Source organism: Agrilus planipennis, unplaced genomic scaffold, assembly GCF_000699045.2.
Source record: "Agrilus planipennis isolate EAB-ADULT unplaced genomic scaffold, Apla_2.0 scaffold196, whole genome shotgun sequence".
NCBI lineage: Eukaryota > Metazoa > Arthropoda > Insecta > Coleoptera > Buprestidae > Agrilus > Agrilus planipennis.
In genome coordinates this window covers 590,653-606,074 of record NW_020439032.1, presented here as the reverse complement: position 1 = coordinate 606,074, position 15,422 = coordinate 590,653, and the positions used below count along the sequence as shown (strand labels likewise).

The following is a 15,422-nucleotide window of genomic DNA, read 5'->3' as shown; positions in this document are numbered from 1 at the left end:
GCGTCCATTATAAATGCAACCTTTATATATTGCACTTCAATAAATAAGTAACTTTATATTCCGAGTACAATCAACTCCGGTACTTTAAAGGCGCGCAAAACAATAAAATATCTAATATATGATTGAAACGCGCTTTTTCCCGCGCAACCAGCCAACACGACCGCTCATACGCCGATAAATAACACGCGGACGATCTCCGTAATGCTATTTATTTGCGCCAATTGACGACCCAAACTCAGTGTAAGAGAGAAATAATGAGAGAGAGTATGAGCGAGATGGAAAGAGAGAACGACAAGCCCACCACCGATCAGGAATGATGGTACAGGATGGACTAATTTATAATTATTGTAATTGTATATGAACCCTGTCTCACTGATGGTAACACAATTACAAATAGTATGTTTGGTTAATGCCGAGATGTAGAGACCCTAGTGGGGCGAAACGAGTGGAGGGATGAGGTTGTCCTTCTAGAACGCCATACGTTGTAGATAGGATAAATTATAATATGAGAAAGGGTGTTAAGGATGGTGGAGGTGGAAGGTGTAAAATTGATCTTCTAGGCTGTAGAGCATTAAAACTAGGATAGAGATCTGTGTTTGAGTTGCCTTTTCCATCCATAGTCTCATTATGCAGGTCATGCTGCTTAGGATCGAAAGGTTACGGTAAGAAAAGACATCTGGAGGCAGTGCAAGCACCTAAGAGAGTGACGAAACACTTATACCTACTCGTGACCTTCGCAACAGCTAGTACACAGATAGGTTAATTGCACGTGTGACGATTTATAGTAGTCTGTACTGCGTAGATATTGTTCGATTGACAATGTTACTGCTATTGTCACAAAATACAAAATTACGTTAAGTTTTAAAATTTTAAACAGAGACAATGTATTCGCACACAGAAAATGCGGACATGGTGGTCAAATATGGACGGTGCAGTGACAATGCACTGGCGATGTTTCGGGAATACGTATTATCATTTCCGAAGTAGTTGGACGTTACTTTCGTTAAGGTCATAACCCTCGTGTTTATGTATGTCACTGAATGGTGCGAGATTGCTCTTATCCTAGACTTAAAAAATAGTTTTCCACACTTTTTAACCATTGCTATGTAGTCTTTCTATCACAATCCACCCCCCAAGAAAAGGTTCTTCAACTCCATCCCCTTTACACCTTTACAGTGTTGTGTATGACCATTTCCTTCCCTCTCCCTTCATCCCATTCCCTTCTCCGACGGATTATCAATTCATATAGACAGTTATCGTTTACCTACTCCATTTTTTCAAATATCAACTTTACCCTGTATGCCTCCGCGTATTCACACCAAATTAAAAACAGTTTTATGTAATTCTACAAGCTACTAACATTCTCCCACTCATTCCCCTATCCCTAATCCCCATTCCGACTATTGTAAAATTGAAAGTGTGGCTCAAGAATATTTGAACAGGATTGAAGGCTACGTTTTTCAAATATATGTGTAGGTATATCAAATTACAATTTCTGTAGGTATTTGTTGTATAAACAAATAGACGGACACAACTTTTAGTAAACAACTAGTAAATACCTGAATGAACACAAACGACAGCTTTGACAAAGGATTCCCCAAAGCCACTCTAACCACTTTAAATGTTTTGACATGCGCTTCGTGGATCATCTTTGGGGTGAATCTGAAATAGAAAAGAACTTTTTTATTTACGAATTCAGTGATGCAATCTCAATATCTTTTAAACCCGAAGTGGGAAATCAAGGAGTTAAGCTCCCAATTTTACAGTCACGACTTTTGTCTTAATTTGATGTTATTAAACGGAATAATACTTTGATGGTCATTCGAGTTGAACAAAAAACATCTTCATAGCATGGGTTGAAATTTCTTTTATTATGCAAAATGCAAAGAGTATAATTAAACAATATAACGATAATCAATATAACAAATAGTGACAATAACAAAATTGCATAAGAAGTACCCAAAAAATAAATCTGTTCAACCGTTATTTTTGCCGGGACTGGGGCCCCTTGAACACTTGGAGCCCCAGTGGACTGCACACCCTAGTCCCATGATAGCTAAGTGCCTGCTTTAGTCTGCTATTTTTATTCTGAAAAAAAAGTTTTCTCAGTTTAAATTTGGTCACTTTAAGAGTTTTGTACTTTCGAAGTGAAGAAACGGCATCTGTAAAGAAAGACATTGTCGGCCTCATTGTGATTCGTTCGTTCCAGAAACCATGGCCAGGTTTGGGAATGAGATGAGCATTAGTGTCTCTGGTCTAGGCGATTTAAGGGTTCATTCCTGGCCAGTTTTCAACCTTGCTGTAGCTTGGAGCTTGACATTAGAAGTTTTATTATATTGTATTAACAAACGGCTGTAATGAAACGTCAAGGGCATAATGATCGCACTTAAACGGAGGGCCTTTTTGACGCCCTGCGATAACCAACAATTGACAGAAGGATTTCATGTGCTCGAAGGTATGGAATAAAGGCTCTAACATGTAACAAAACAAAACAAATTTCCACGTTTTTCTCTGATAAAATGAGGCGCTGAAATCTTCGATTAAGTAACGGTTTATTAAGTGATGTGAGTTTGTACGGGTGCGGAACACACTAAGAAGCATTTGGGAGATTTTGTTATAGGCTTGCTTTGTTTTCGATAAATAATAACTACAATACGTATTATTTATAATTAAGTAATTTAGTGAGTTAAATTTTAACTTTCCGATTGCTGCAATAATTTTAAATATACACCTGCATTAGTTGAGATAAAAGCAGCTGTAGCTCTATAGTTAATCATCATCATCATATGGTCGTCAGTCCTAAGACTGGTTGGACACGCACCTCCATTCTTTCTTATCCTGAGCTAATCTTCGCATTTCCCTAAAACTATAACAACCCATATCCTTAACTATTTGCGAACAGTAATCTAATCTGGGTCTATCTCTACCCCTTCTAACTTCCGTTTCTGCCTCTAATATGTCTCTAACTAGGCCTCCATGTCTGAGAAGGTGTCCTACCAACATATCCCGCCTATTTCCTATTGACTTCCACAGAGTCCTCTGTTCTCCTATTCCTTCTAATACTTCTTCATTTCTAACCTTGTGTATCTATTATATCCTCATCATTCGCCTATAACACCACATTTCGAACGCTTCTAACCTTTTCTTTTCCGCCGCGCCCACCGTCCATGTTTCGCACCCGTACAGCGCCGCACTCCAAACATGCACCCTTAACAACATTTTTTGAATTTCTAAATTAACCGTTAACCATAGAGTCTTCTGTTCTCCTATTCTTTCTAATACCTCCTCAGTTCTAACCTTCTCTATCCACGGTATCTTCATCATTCTATGGTTAATGAGTTTTATTTTTATCTGGAAGATCTGAAACGCTTTAGATCGGTACTCTCGTAGTAAAGAAACAGAATCTGTAAGACATTTTCGGTCTCATTGTAGTTCGTTCGTTCCAAAAACCACATGACCAGGATTAGGAACGGGATGAGCATTGATATCTCTGGTCTGGACGATTTAAGCTGTTCGCTCCTGGCCAGTTTTCAACCTTACAGTAGCTTGAAGCTTGGCATTAGGAGTTTTATTATATTGTATTAACAACCAGTTGTAATCAAACGTCAAGGGCATAATGATCGCACTAGAGCGGAGGGCCTTTTTGACGCCCTGCGATAACCACGACGGCAATCATTAGCACACCCCGAACCGAAAGGAATATAACTACTCCTGCACCGACCGACCGACCGACCAACCAACCAACAACCACCATGAGCGTCGTGACGGCGGCATCGGCAATAGATATATGTGTACGTGGTCGTAATGTACAGCGTCGTTGTTGCCGTTATGTGTTTGTACATGCTTATCCCCCAACATAAATCACAGCAATATGCAATATAATTCTGAGGACTATCTGCTGCTTTTTCGCAAGCAGATGTTCTTCGGCACACAGACAGACACACACGGGGCCGGAATTCCCCACGATAATCCTTTATTATCGCAGACCAGAAGGACGACGGGCGCAGAATTATCTAAAGCATAAGATATGCGAAAAGTATCTCGCAGCGGCCAGTTTTAATTACCCCCTCGAACTATATTTCATCTAAATTAGCTTTGTATCACTGGGGGAGGTATTGCAACTTCTCTAAACCACTTCTAAATCAGAAACAACGGAATGTCTTCTTCAATAGAAAATTTAAATGGAAATATATCATGTGGACGCGTTACTTATATGAGAATTCATACAGCTAGATTTATTTGTAAGTTTATACATGTGATAGGCTTACCCCTTAAGACCCATATAAAAAATCCATAAGGCAATCCTCATTTTAGTATCACCACTTTTTTTGTAGGATTTTTATGAGGAATCTACGGGGAAATCCGTATATCGGCATGACCCTCATTAGCCACATGAGGCCCGCACGCTACATAGGGCATGCTCCCTATAAATCCTAGTCGGGTTATTATTAGATAAAAGTCTTATATTCGGTGAACTATCGGAATAATGGAATAAGTCAATTTCGGAAAAGTGCCGACTGTAAACTACTGCAGCTTAAAGTGTTCTACCCCTGAAACTGAGTTTGTGGTAAAAGGTTGATGAGGAAACATCGCAAACTCTACTACTGAAAATTCGGTGTACCTCTTAAGGGCGAACAATCCATTTTAATCATCGTCATAAGGTCGTCAGTCCTAAGACTAATTGGACACGTACCTCCAGTCTTTCCTATCCTGAGCTAATCTTCGCATTTCCCAAAACTAGAACATATTCTAAATCCTTAACTATTTGTGAAAAGTAATCTAATCTAGGTCCTAACAACCTATCTATCTCGCCTACTTCTTCCATACAGTCCTCTGTTCTCCTATTCTTTCTAATACCTCTTCATTTCTAACCTTCTCTATCCACGATATCCTCGTCATTCGCATATAACACCATATTTGCTAATGCTAATACTGCTATATCATCTGCAGACCTAAGCATACTAGTATTTTGCCCCTGTATACCTATCCCTACAGTTGTAATGTCTTTAATGATGTTGATCGCGTCTTCGATGTATATATTAAAAAGTAGCGGTGACAGTGTGCATCCCTGTCTGACTCCCTTCCTAATATTTACTTTTCTACGTTGCATCCCCAGCTCTATAACTGCCTGTTGCTCTTTATACAAACTAAGTATCACTCTTCTATCTTTGTAACTCATCCCTACATTTTTAAGTATATTTAACATCTTGTCCCATTTAACATTGTCAAAAGCTTCCAAATCTACAAATCCTATGTACGCACTCTTTCCTTTTTCTATCATTTTCTCTATTATTACCAGTAAAGCTAGAATGGCCTCCCGCGTTCCTCTATTTCTTCTAAACCCGAATTGATCTTCTCCTAATAGTTCTTCTGCCCTTTTAACCATCCTCCTCTGTACAATTCTAGTTAAGATTTTTGACGAATGGGAAGTTAAACTAATTGTTTTAAATGTCTCGCACCTATCCGCGCCTCTCTTTTTAGGTATGGTTACTATATCACGTTCCGTTTATAATCCTCTGGGACTTTCCCTGTCTCGTAGATGTGACTAACTATCCATTTTAATGATATGCACTAATTTGGGACTGATGAAATGGCAATAAACGGTCCTTATTATTATCAACGCGTTCTGGATGCTTTCTTTGTTTCCTTATTTCCTAATTTAGTATCAGCCTGTTAAGTAAGCATTATTGATGGAAAAAAATTTCGTACATTTTCGAAGTTCACGATCCAGATTAATCTCTTCATCGACATTACTGCCCGCCTGCCAGTACACATACGTATGCACAGGCACACACACACACACACTCAAAAGAGGTGGTGGATGTCCTAAAGGCCGGCCGTTCCCGTTCCGAAGAAATAAATAAACACGCAAAGGCTGACGTATCCATATATCCTGTGGTATCTTGTCGCCGTTCATCTCCCGCGTCCATTGTTTCTTGCTGATTTAGCGCGTGGTCGGTGCAACACAATGCACCTACGGTAGTGGTTCAAGTACCATGGTAGCGCACCATCTCGCGCAACAACCGATGATACGATGCGATTCGGTGAACGACAAGAGCGGCACAGTACCGCTGCTTATGCGGCGAACATCAACTACACCCCATGGTCTAAGATGTTCTTCCATATCATCACTCCTTTCTATCTTCGTAGTTCCTTTAAAATTTAATCTAGATATTCCTCTGACTGTCTTTGCTCCTGTTTGTGCTTCTAAAATGTCTCTTACAAGACCTTCATGTCTCAGAAGGTGTTCTACCATCCTATCTCTTCGTTTCCGAATTAATCGTTCGCGAGAAGAGGAAGTGTTATCCCATAGAATCAACAAAAAGTATATGTGATTCGACATGATGTCACTTTAAGGGAGCTGTCCACATTGATTACAGCAGGGAGGGATTTTAGTAAAACTGATATTGAGAAGACCTGAGCACAATTTAGGGGTATTTGAGAGCAAAGTTTAAGAATAAAAAATAGAAAGAGGAGACTGTGGTAAATATTAATTAAAAATTAAAAGGAATACTTACCCCTAATTACCACAAATAATTTTATATGAGCGGACACGTGTTTCGCCCACTTCACACGTGGGCATTATCAACGCGAGACTGATAATGTCCTCCTGTCAAACGAGATTACCAGCGCAGTCGAGCTCTCCACTACCTCCCGCCCAACGCCCATCAAAGACAGAACCCTCCCAGCAGACATCCTTGACCTCCTTAAGAGGAAAAACAAGGCCCGATGTCTGTGGAATAAATACCGCGTCCCCGCCCAACGTGCAGAGGTAAACGCCCTTCAACGAGAACTAAAAACTCGTCTCATCGAATTCCGCAGCGCATCCTTCGACGACTATATCGCTCAGGCAGAAAAACACCCACGAAGCACCTGGAAAGTGATCCGTTCCCTTCGTAAGAGAGCTCCCCATCTTCCGCCTCTTAAACGGGACGGCTCCACCTATTCCTCAGACGAAGAAAAAGCTGCAATCTTCGCAGACTCTTTATGTCTCCAGTGCTCCCCACTACCAAGCCCAGTGGATCTTGCCGACTTTCACGAGCGTACCAAAGCCGTCTCCCAGAACTTCGTTCCCCTGAATTCCGACTTCAAACACACGTCCCNCATGACCGTTTGTTCACCCCAAGACGATGTTTTTCCCTTGTACCCTCGTCCCACCAACCCCACAGTTGTAAATAGTATAAATACCAATTATATCCAAGACAAGTTAAGTTACTTTGAGATTCTGTACAACACAGCTTGCTTTGTTCTCGTTATTAAGTTTTTGTACATAAATTCGTTTATTAGTTACTGCAGCATTTTTATTTCAATATCACATTTGAACTAGTCACACAAAATTAATTTGGCGTGTGACGGCGTGTTCTAAAAGGCAGTGCAGCTTTAAGGTGAATTTTGCCACTGTTTTACAAAAATTGGTTCACTCCTAAACACTTGGTAATATATTATATGGAACTTTATAGGAATTGTAAGGATTTCGAAGCACGAGTATGTTCAAATGGATATAACGGAGAGGATTTAATAAAAATTTAATATGTTCAATAAGAATTACGAACCAGTTTCCCTTTTACAAAAATTTATCGACAAAGATCCACAGAAATCCCTTGTGGTATGTAGACACATGAAAATCTAGTCTAAAAATCAAGAGCCATATCATGTCCTTCGTTTTTTATTTCACTGTATTAACATTCACTGCCATTACGAAGATTGAAATCTTGAAAACATATATTTGGATTAAACTCCGTTGTATCAAAACCTTACGAAAATCCAGCTATTGCTTGACAAAAGGAACTTATATAGATGATCCAACTGAGGAAGTACCTACCAGATTTTGACCAATCAACAAGCATTTGGTAAAAATTAAGGTATATATGCCAAGATGATAAGGACGATGTAACTTTGCAACATCAAATTTCCAAGTATCAATCTTCTTAAGATTTGCTCCCATTATAAAGGTTGAAATCCAAAAAAATTTTTTAGACTGACCTTTTCTTGGATGACGTTTAGAAACTGATGAATGATATTACTTAAAGTGTACCAGAAGATACTTGCCCAAAACCTTTTGCTTTCAGTGACTATTTTGCGTTGCTTCTTCCTATTAAACGCGGGATCCAATTGATGAATATACTTACCAGTGGTATTGGTAGCGTGGTTGAGCTGGTACCCATGTGTATTATAATGACGATTTCAACAAGGAAAAAGAGAGGCAAAGAAAAGACGAAGCACAATGCAATGTCGTCCGTTCGTTCGTTGGGATGCAACTAATAATACGTAGTCTTGCAGTTGGTCTTTCGAGTCTACGGCTGTGTTGTGGTGATACCGAGCTGAAATGGTACTTCCCCGGATCAACCGGTAATCTTCGAACGCTAATAATAACTATTCTCCATGTGCACAGTAGGTACATACGTGACCGATTCGATCGATAATAGAAGAATGCACGTATGCAAATGAAGAATAAATGCATAAGATCGCTCTTTGTTCAACATACGTTCTTGTATGTTTTGTACGAATTTTTGAACCAATTTGAGTACATCTATTTGAGACGATTCATAACAACAATTTTCATACTTCTCCACAGTTTGCTATAACTTTTTTTTTTTAAAACGTTTTGCTAACGTACTTGTACATATGCTTTACAAGTTGTTCGAGGATCTACTCTCTGTACCACGAAATGGGTTTTTTATATAGATCCCTCCTTAAGTTGGTGGTTAATTTTCATAATCAATCAATTTAAAATCTGCAGTAACCAACATTATGCATCACCCAATCATTCCACACTTAATGATTCAATCCCATGACGGTCTAAAGAACGTTCCAGAAAAGCCCCAGGATGTTGACATCACCATATGAGCATAATATCGATTATCCAGGGCAATTTATTAATAAAATAACACATGTTATCGGTTACCAAAACATTCGTGGAACTTGATCAGTTTCTTAATTTTTTTCCAACATGTTTAGACTTAAAAAAAAAAGAAGAAAAGTTTAGAAGCGTTTGAAATGTGGTGTTACAGGCGAATGATGAGGATACCATGGGCAAAGAAGGATAGAAATGAAGGGATATTAGAATGAATAGGATAACAGAGGATTCTACGGAAGTCAATAATAAATAGACGGGATACGTTAGTAGAACACGTTCTCAGGCATAAAGGTCTAAATAGAGACATATTAGAGACAGAAATGGGAGTTAGGAGGGGTAGAGGTAGACCTAGATTAGATTACTGTTCGCAAATTGTTAAGGATGTGGGTTGTTTTATTTTTAGGGAAATGCGAAGATTAGCTCAGGATGGGAAAGGGTGGAGGTGCGTGTCCAACCAGTCTTAGGACTAACGATCTTATGATGATGTTTAGACTTTAGATTATAACGTTACATATAAAGTATATGTTGAGATCTCGGGTTGAGACCATCTTCAGCAATTGGTAGAGTTTGTTTTGTTGTGGAATTTTTTTATTCTGTAATTGTTTTTTTTTAGGTAATAGAGAAGCTGTAAAAGCTGTTTTTTGGTTCTTGATTCGATTTTGTTTGGTTGTCATAAACGAAGATAAGGTTTTTGAGTTGGTTATTTTTCTCTATTTGATTTACAATGCGAGTTAGTGCAAAGCATTTTGTTTTAGACAGCTGTCTTTTTGCCTCTCTCGGAGCAGCAAAAGGCGACTTCCATTAGACATCAAAAGTATGAGGTGGGTTAAGACATGCCGGGAATAACCTATCAAGAACAGAATCAACGTTTCTTTGAAAAATCAAGCACTGAGCCGTTTCTGGATGCAGATGAAGGAAACCGGCTGGCTCCTGAATGACAATTGCTCGACGAATGCGGTAAACAAACGCGTTAAAAAACAACATTAATTTTGATGACCAACGAAACGAAAGAAAATATAGATATATATATATTTTCATAAGATACAATTAGAGAAGCTCTAGCAATTGTTTCGAATTTTCAATATTTTCATTCAGAGTACAATTTCTTTCTAATACCTAACTGAAAATGAAAGATTATTTAGCGTAAAAACAAAGACTGAAATTCAAACACAACTAAGAGCTGTCTACATTTAATTAAAATTCATGGAACTGTAGTAAATTTCATTTTCAAAATTTTCTAATTAAAGATTAGAATCTTTCCGATAATTTCTGGGAAAAAAAAACTTGGTACGTACAATAGAATTTTATTTTTAGAAAGCTTGCAAAAAGTATTAATGATCTTTCAAAATTGTACGGGGCTTTTTATCATGCCTGATTTAAATTTTGGGAGAGAGATCTCAACTACCATAGGTTAACCACACTCCCATATGTAGAACCCACGGGGCACACAAAGAGTATATAGCGCCTTGGTTTATCCGGGCATTATGTAGTTATCCTAAGGAAAAAGGATCGTCAAGGATAGCTATAATTTGACCCAATAGCAGATATTCCTATTTTTAACGCTTTTCTAATCAAACCCTCATACAACAGGTGGAGAATAAAATAATTCGAAGTGGTCTGTATTCTGTCGAAACTGCCAGACGCGGATCGCGATTTCGATCTTTTTGGATCTCATCAGCGCGTCGTAGGCAGCTCCGACAAATGTAGCTTCGTACTACAGATGGCGTTTACGACGGAATTTGTGGTATTTTCTCAACAGTTGTAGAGATTGCTCATTTCTTTGTGAGGTTATACATGTGTTTTACATGTGTTAGGTTTTCCTCCTAAGACCATACATCAGAGTGAAATTCCCCCATTTGCCATATTAAGCTCATTCGTTATATGACGTTTAGGTATTTTCTTTTACAACATAGTTTCCATTTTCTGCATTCGTAGCAAGATCAGATCAGATCACTTCACATAAGTGCCAATAGTTAACAGTAGGATATCGCCCCCACACAACGATACAATTCATCCCCGTTTTTTTTTTCGGAATAGAAAGACAATGGACACACGTTGCAGCCAAGTGTGTGAACAATGAGAACAAAGGACGCCAGTATTTCTAATTTGGGTCGAAACGAAGAGAGAGACAAGCCCTCTGATTAGCCACGACTAACCAACCGACCAACCAACCAACCGTTGGATGGGCGATATAGCGAAGCGTCGTGTCGCGTCGCGTCGCTAGCAGCAGCGCTGTAGCAATCGGCAGCTCTAACGTGTCCATGTGACCGTTGTGTTCCCGCTAGAAACCGTCGAACATTATTCACAAAAGTTTTGCCAAGTACGTCAGTTTCGTAATTCGGTGTTTGAGCTAAACTACCCCGGAGCACGTGATTTTATGGCCGAATCCGATTCGACCTCCCGCCGTTGCCGCGGCGCACGGATATTATTGATAAGGACACAGTAGAAGCTACACGCGCGATATATTTCAGATTAATTAAAGCAACATCACATTATCAACGCAAGGATCTCGCCTGTCGTAATAACTTTATAATTTAGTGCAGTTTACACTAGCAACGGTCGCTCTCCCTCTCTCTTTCTCTATCGCACTTGCTCGTACGGTCGCGCCTCATCCTCATCCTCAACCTCCTCCTGTTCATCTCGAGTGCCGCGTCCCCAACCGCCATCCGCGTCCTGCTAGCTTTCCAAACCGTACCTTCATCCCTACAACCCTTTCTTCAACCCTAAATTACCGACGATTGTGCAGTCATTACTACGGGCTTAACTTGGCCCATATATTAAACATTGCTCAAACAACTTACGGGCCAAACCGAAATTTACGTCTATATACCTATCTCCTCATCCTCCCAATAGATATCAACCTGCTCACAACTTTCTAATCCCTCATATTCGAAGATATCCTGGGAGAAAATTAAATTTTCGTGTAACAACAATTGGTAGTATGATTGCTACCTTTTGATCCTTCGTGAGTGTTGTCTTCTCCTACCTACCTACTTTATGATTCTAATTTCCGTTAAACCACTGAGGGGAAGCTATTGAACTAGTCAGAGAGCTGCATAATATCGATATATATAAAAGTAGATATCCATATTTTTAAATGGACCTTGTTGGAGCATATGTAATCCTCAAATGTAGCATCGTACTACAGATGGCGCTCACCACGCCATTTGTAGTATTTTCTAAAACGCGCTGTTAAGACAGCAGGTAAAGGTTGGTCTGTGTTCTGTCGGAGATGCCTGCGACGCGCTGATGAGATCCAAAAAGATCGAAATCGCGATCCGCGTCTGGCAGTTTCGACGGAACACAGACCACTTCGAATTATTTTGATCGATATATATGTTCCCTATAAAAATATGGTAGTAATAACTGAAGATAGTCCTATTGACCACACCAGAATACCTAAATACTCTTGGTCTCCCGGTGTATTTGCCACCTGGGTGTTTTTGCTTAAACCCGTCATTGCTCCATTTGTTTTACCCTATCTTCAGTGTTAACTCCTCTATTTTATCATTGTAGTTCTCACTTTTGTCCCTATCTACTCCTTCCAATATGTCAATTTCTTTCTAAATTTTTAATCGTTTTGTGGTATCTTCTTATCGTTTTTATGGTCCTATCCAACCACTGTTTCCCTTTTTTTATCATACTTGCTATTGCAGGAAGTTTTCCCAAACAAGATCACCGTTACCAAGCACATAAAACAATTTCCTAACACCAACCATGAAAATTCAAGGTATTTTATGATTTTAAAATTTACATTCACTATGAACAGAGAAAAAGAAATTAACACACGCGGTTATATGCCCACTCAATTCTTGTTATTATGATACGTGATAGTTTTAACGACAGGAATATTTTTAACAACGGAATTAAACAATAAATAATGATAATCAGAATATTGTAGGTTATTCGAGCGTTTTTATTTAATGTCATATTTTAATTGTTTAAACCAATCATATGGCTACCCAAGTCCTCAGATGGTGAATGATCTGTGACCAGTACATCCACCAATTCTCTCTCTAAGTTGAGATAAGTAATATAATACATTGTATCATCCAACCTAGCGAATAGCAAAAGGTACATTGCTGACTGGGCCTCCAACAGAAAGACCCTAGGGTCCCATTTAATAACTAGTTTAAGTGCGAAATCATTTGCGACAAGAATTTATTATTATTAGTAAATTTATCTTTTCACAACAACGATAGTAGTCTTACCACTTTAATGGAGAAATACAATAAAACATGAGCTAGTCAATTTCAAGTCTAACAGCAGTCCATAATATAGATTGTAAACAATATAATAGGTAGTTTTTCAGTGTCGCAGTTTATTTAGATTTTTATGACTTCGTCTATATACTCAGACGGTGCAAATTGTAAAAAATATCGCCGAGGCTCTTTCGTTGAAAGCACACACAATAATTTTTGTATCTTTTACATTGAAGGATCAGTGAGAAAATCACTCAATTTGGATTCTGTAATGGAAGCATTTGGAGAACAAAAGGTAAGAGAGGGAATCAAAATTAGATGAAATATTTTTGTATTCCATAAAAATTTCTATTACGACTACACGACTTGGTTTATTATTGTTGGGACACCATAAAACCGGGCTTTCTGAATAATCGTCAACTGGGCCCTTTTTCTTAAGGGTTTTGCTATTAAACTAATATGAAAGTTCCATTGTGGAAAAACTTCATCTTCATCATTGTTTACAACAAATTTTTTAATTCAATTCTGCCCTTTTACCGGTATAATTTTTCTAAGTGAGCATCAATCTATTACTTTGCAAAAGGTTATTTAAAAGTTATTTTTGCTCATTTTTGACCTTACCTTTTTCATATATTTGTTGGCATGTCTGATTTTTGACAGATAGTTAGATTGAGGAAAGTCGATTTCTTTTTTTTTCCATTATATATANTCTTTCACAGAAAACATATACGACTTCCTTTTTCGGAATCTATATTTCACTCTGCATCGAAAAGATAACTGTAAATGAAGTCAATCAATCACAATTGTCAGTTCTGCGAAGTGAAGGAACCGTACACGCACAGCCAGACAGAGGAAGGCAATGATTGAACTTCAGAAATCGACTGATTGTTTGACAGTGATTGAAAGTTCTTTCGTCAAAGTCGCTAACTTCCGACCATAAATTATTTGCCCAACAAACGTCATCCGCCTTCTTTTCATTCCTTCCCTCTCACCGCCCACCTCCCTCCATCCCATTTCTCTAACAATAAATGCAAGGGTGAGTGAAAGAACGGTTAGAGCTAATAAGAAAATTGGATACAAAAAAGTCACAAATTTTCGGTAGGTAGGTATCTACGAAGTCAGATAATTCATGATGGAAAAAGCGATAGAAGACGAAACAAAACAAAAAGGCGTAAGGCCGAATCGGTTTTAATAAAAATAAATCACGTTTGTGATTAAATTTAACATTTTTTTCTCTTCTAATTTGAATGTATAGTGGATTTCATTTATTACATTCTTGGTTATAGCGACCATATGGTTATAGCGTTGTTAAATCTATGTTCCATGAATTGAAAGCATTATTTAGTACAAAATTCATGGGGCTAGACCACTTCGGATATAACACCGAGTTCGGATGTAGCGGCTGTTTTTAATGAATCATTTGCTACAAATCCCAAGTAATCCCATACAGATAAAGCGACTGGAGTCGGCCGCCAATAACACAAATAGGTTTCTTATGATCAGGTGGAAATTGTTTCAAAATTGAAAAATTGTGAAAACTAAACAGGTGTCTGTATCTCTTTAATTCTGCCCGTAACAACTTACGGATATAATGGCGAAATTACAGTGATCCCTTTGTCGTTTTTATACCCCACTGTACTTATATAAGTTTGTACAGTGCCTCCGTCAAATGTTTTTTATTACATTAAATAGGATTCTTGTCATCTATGAGACAAGGATTAATTTTTGTTCATATGTATTATGTGTGAATTTGAAGTCGATTGTTTAAAATTTAGAAGCCTTTAGCAGACATTCATGGACAGTGTTGACAATTACTGAAAACTGAATGTTATAAAAATTAGTCAATCAATTCTAGAGTTTACATCTAGAACATGTGTCGTTTTAAGGCATTTATTTCTAGTAGACAACACTTTATCTGACATAAAAGGGATTGCTACCCTTATTTTAATTTGTCATTTCAATTGTTCGAAATATGTAGGCAAAACTTAATATAGCTGACACTTTAAATTGCAAATTTGAAATAAATACCTACGTGTATTTTGAATCAATTACAGTTAATTTCATAATTTAATTTTGCTTCAAATATATTATTAATCGATTAAAACTAAAATTTTTGTTATATTGGCAGTAGAAGACGTTTAAAATTTCTTATATTTTTTGGGACTAGTTTCTTATAACTATTCTGCCCTTCACAAAAAATTTTAAAATTGTATTTTATTTACTTGTCGTTATTTTCTTTTGTTGGTATTAATTTAAAAACTTGAAAATTATCGTATGTCTGCTAGTGCTTCTACTATTACCTTCCATTATTGTTATTGTTTGGGGTTTGAATTTCCCTACTGCAATTCGATAACGATTATTGT

At 37.9% G+C, this 15,422-nt stretch overlaps 1 long non-coding RNA gene across 1 annotated transcript in view; it reads right to left on the bottom strand.

Annotated features, from left to right (window-relative positions):
- Nucleotides 1–1,579: 1,579 nt before the first annotated feature.
- LOC108738421 overlaps nucleotides 1,580–15,422 on the bottom strand; it is an 80,682-nt gene continuing 66,839 nt past the window's right edge. Inside the window, exon 3 of the long non-coding RNA XR_001937980.1 lies at nucleotides 1,580–1,662. This is a non-coding gene — a long non-coding RNA (uncharacterized LOC108738421). The remainder of the gene's footprint in view (nucleotides 1,663–15,422) is intronic.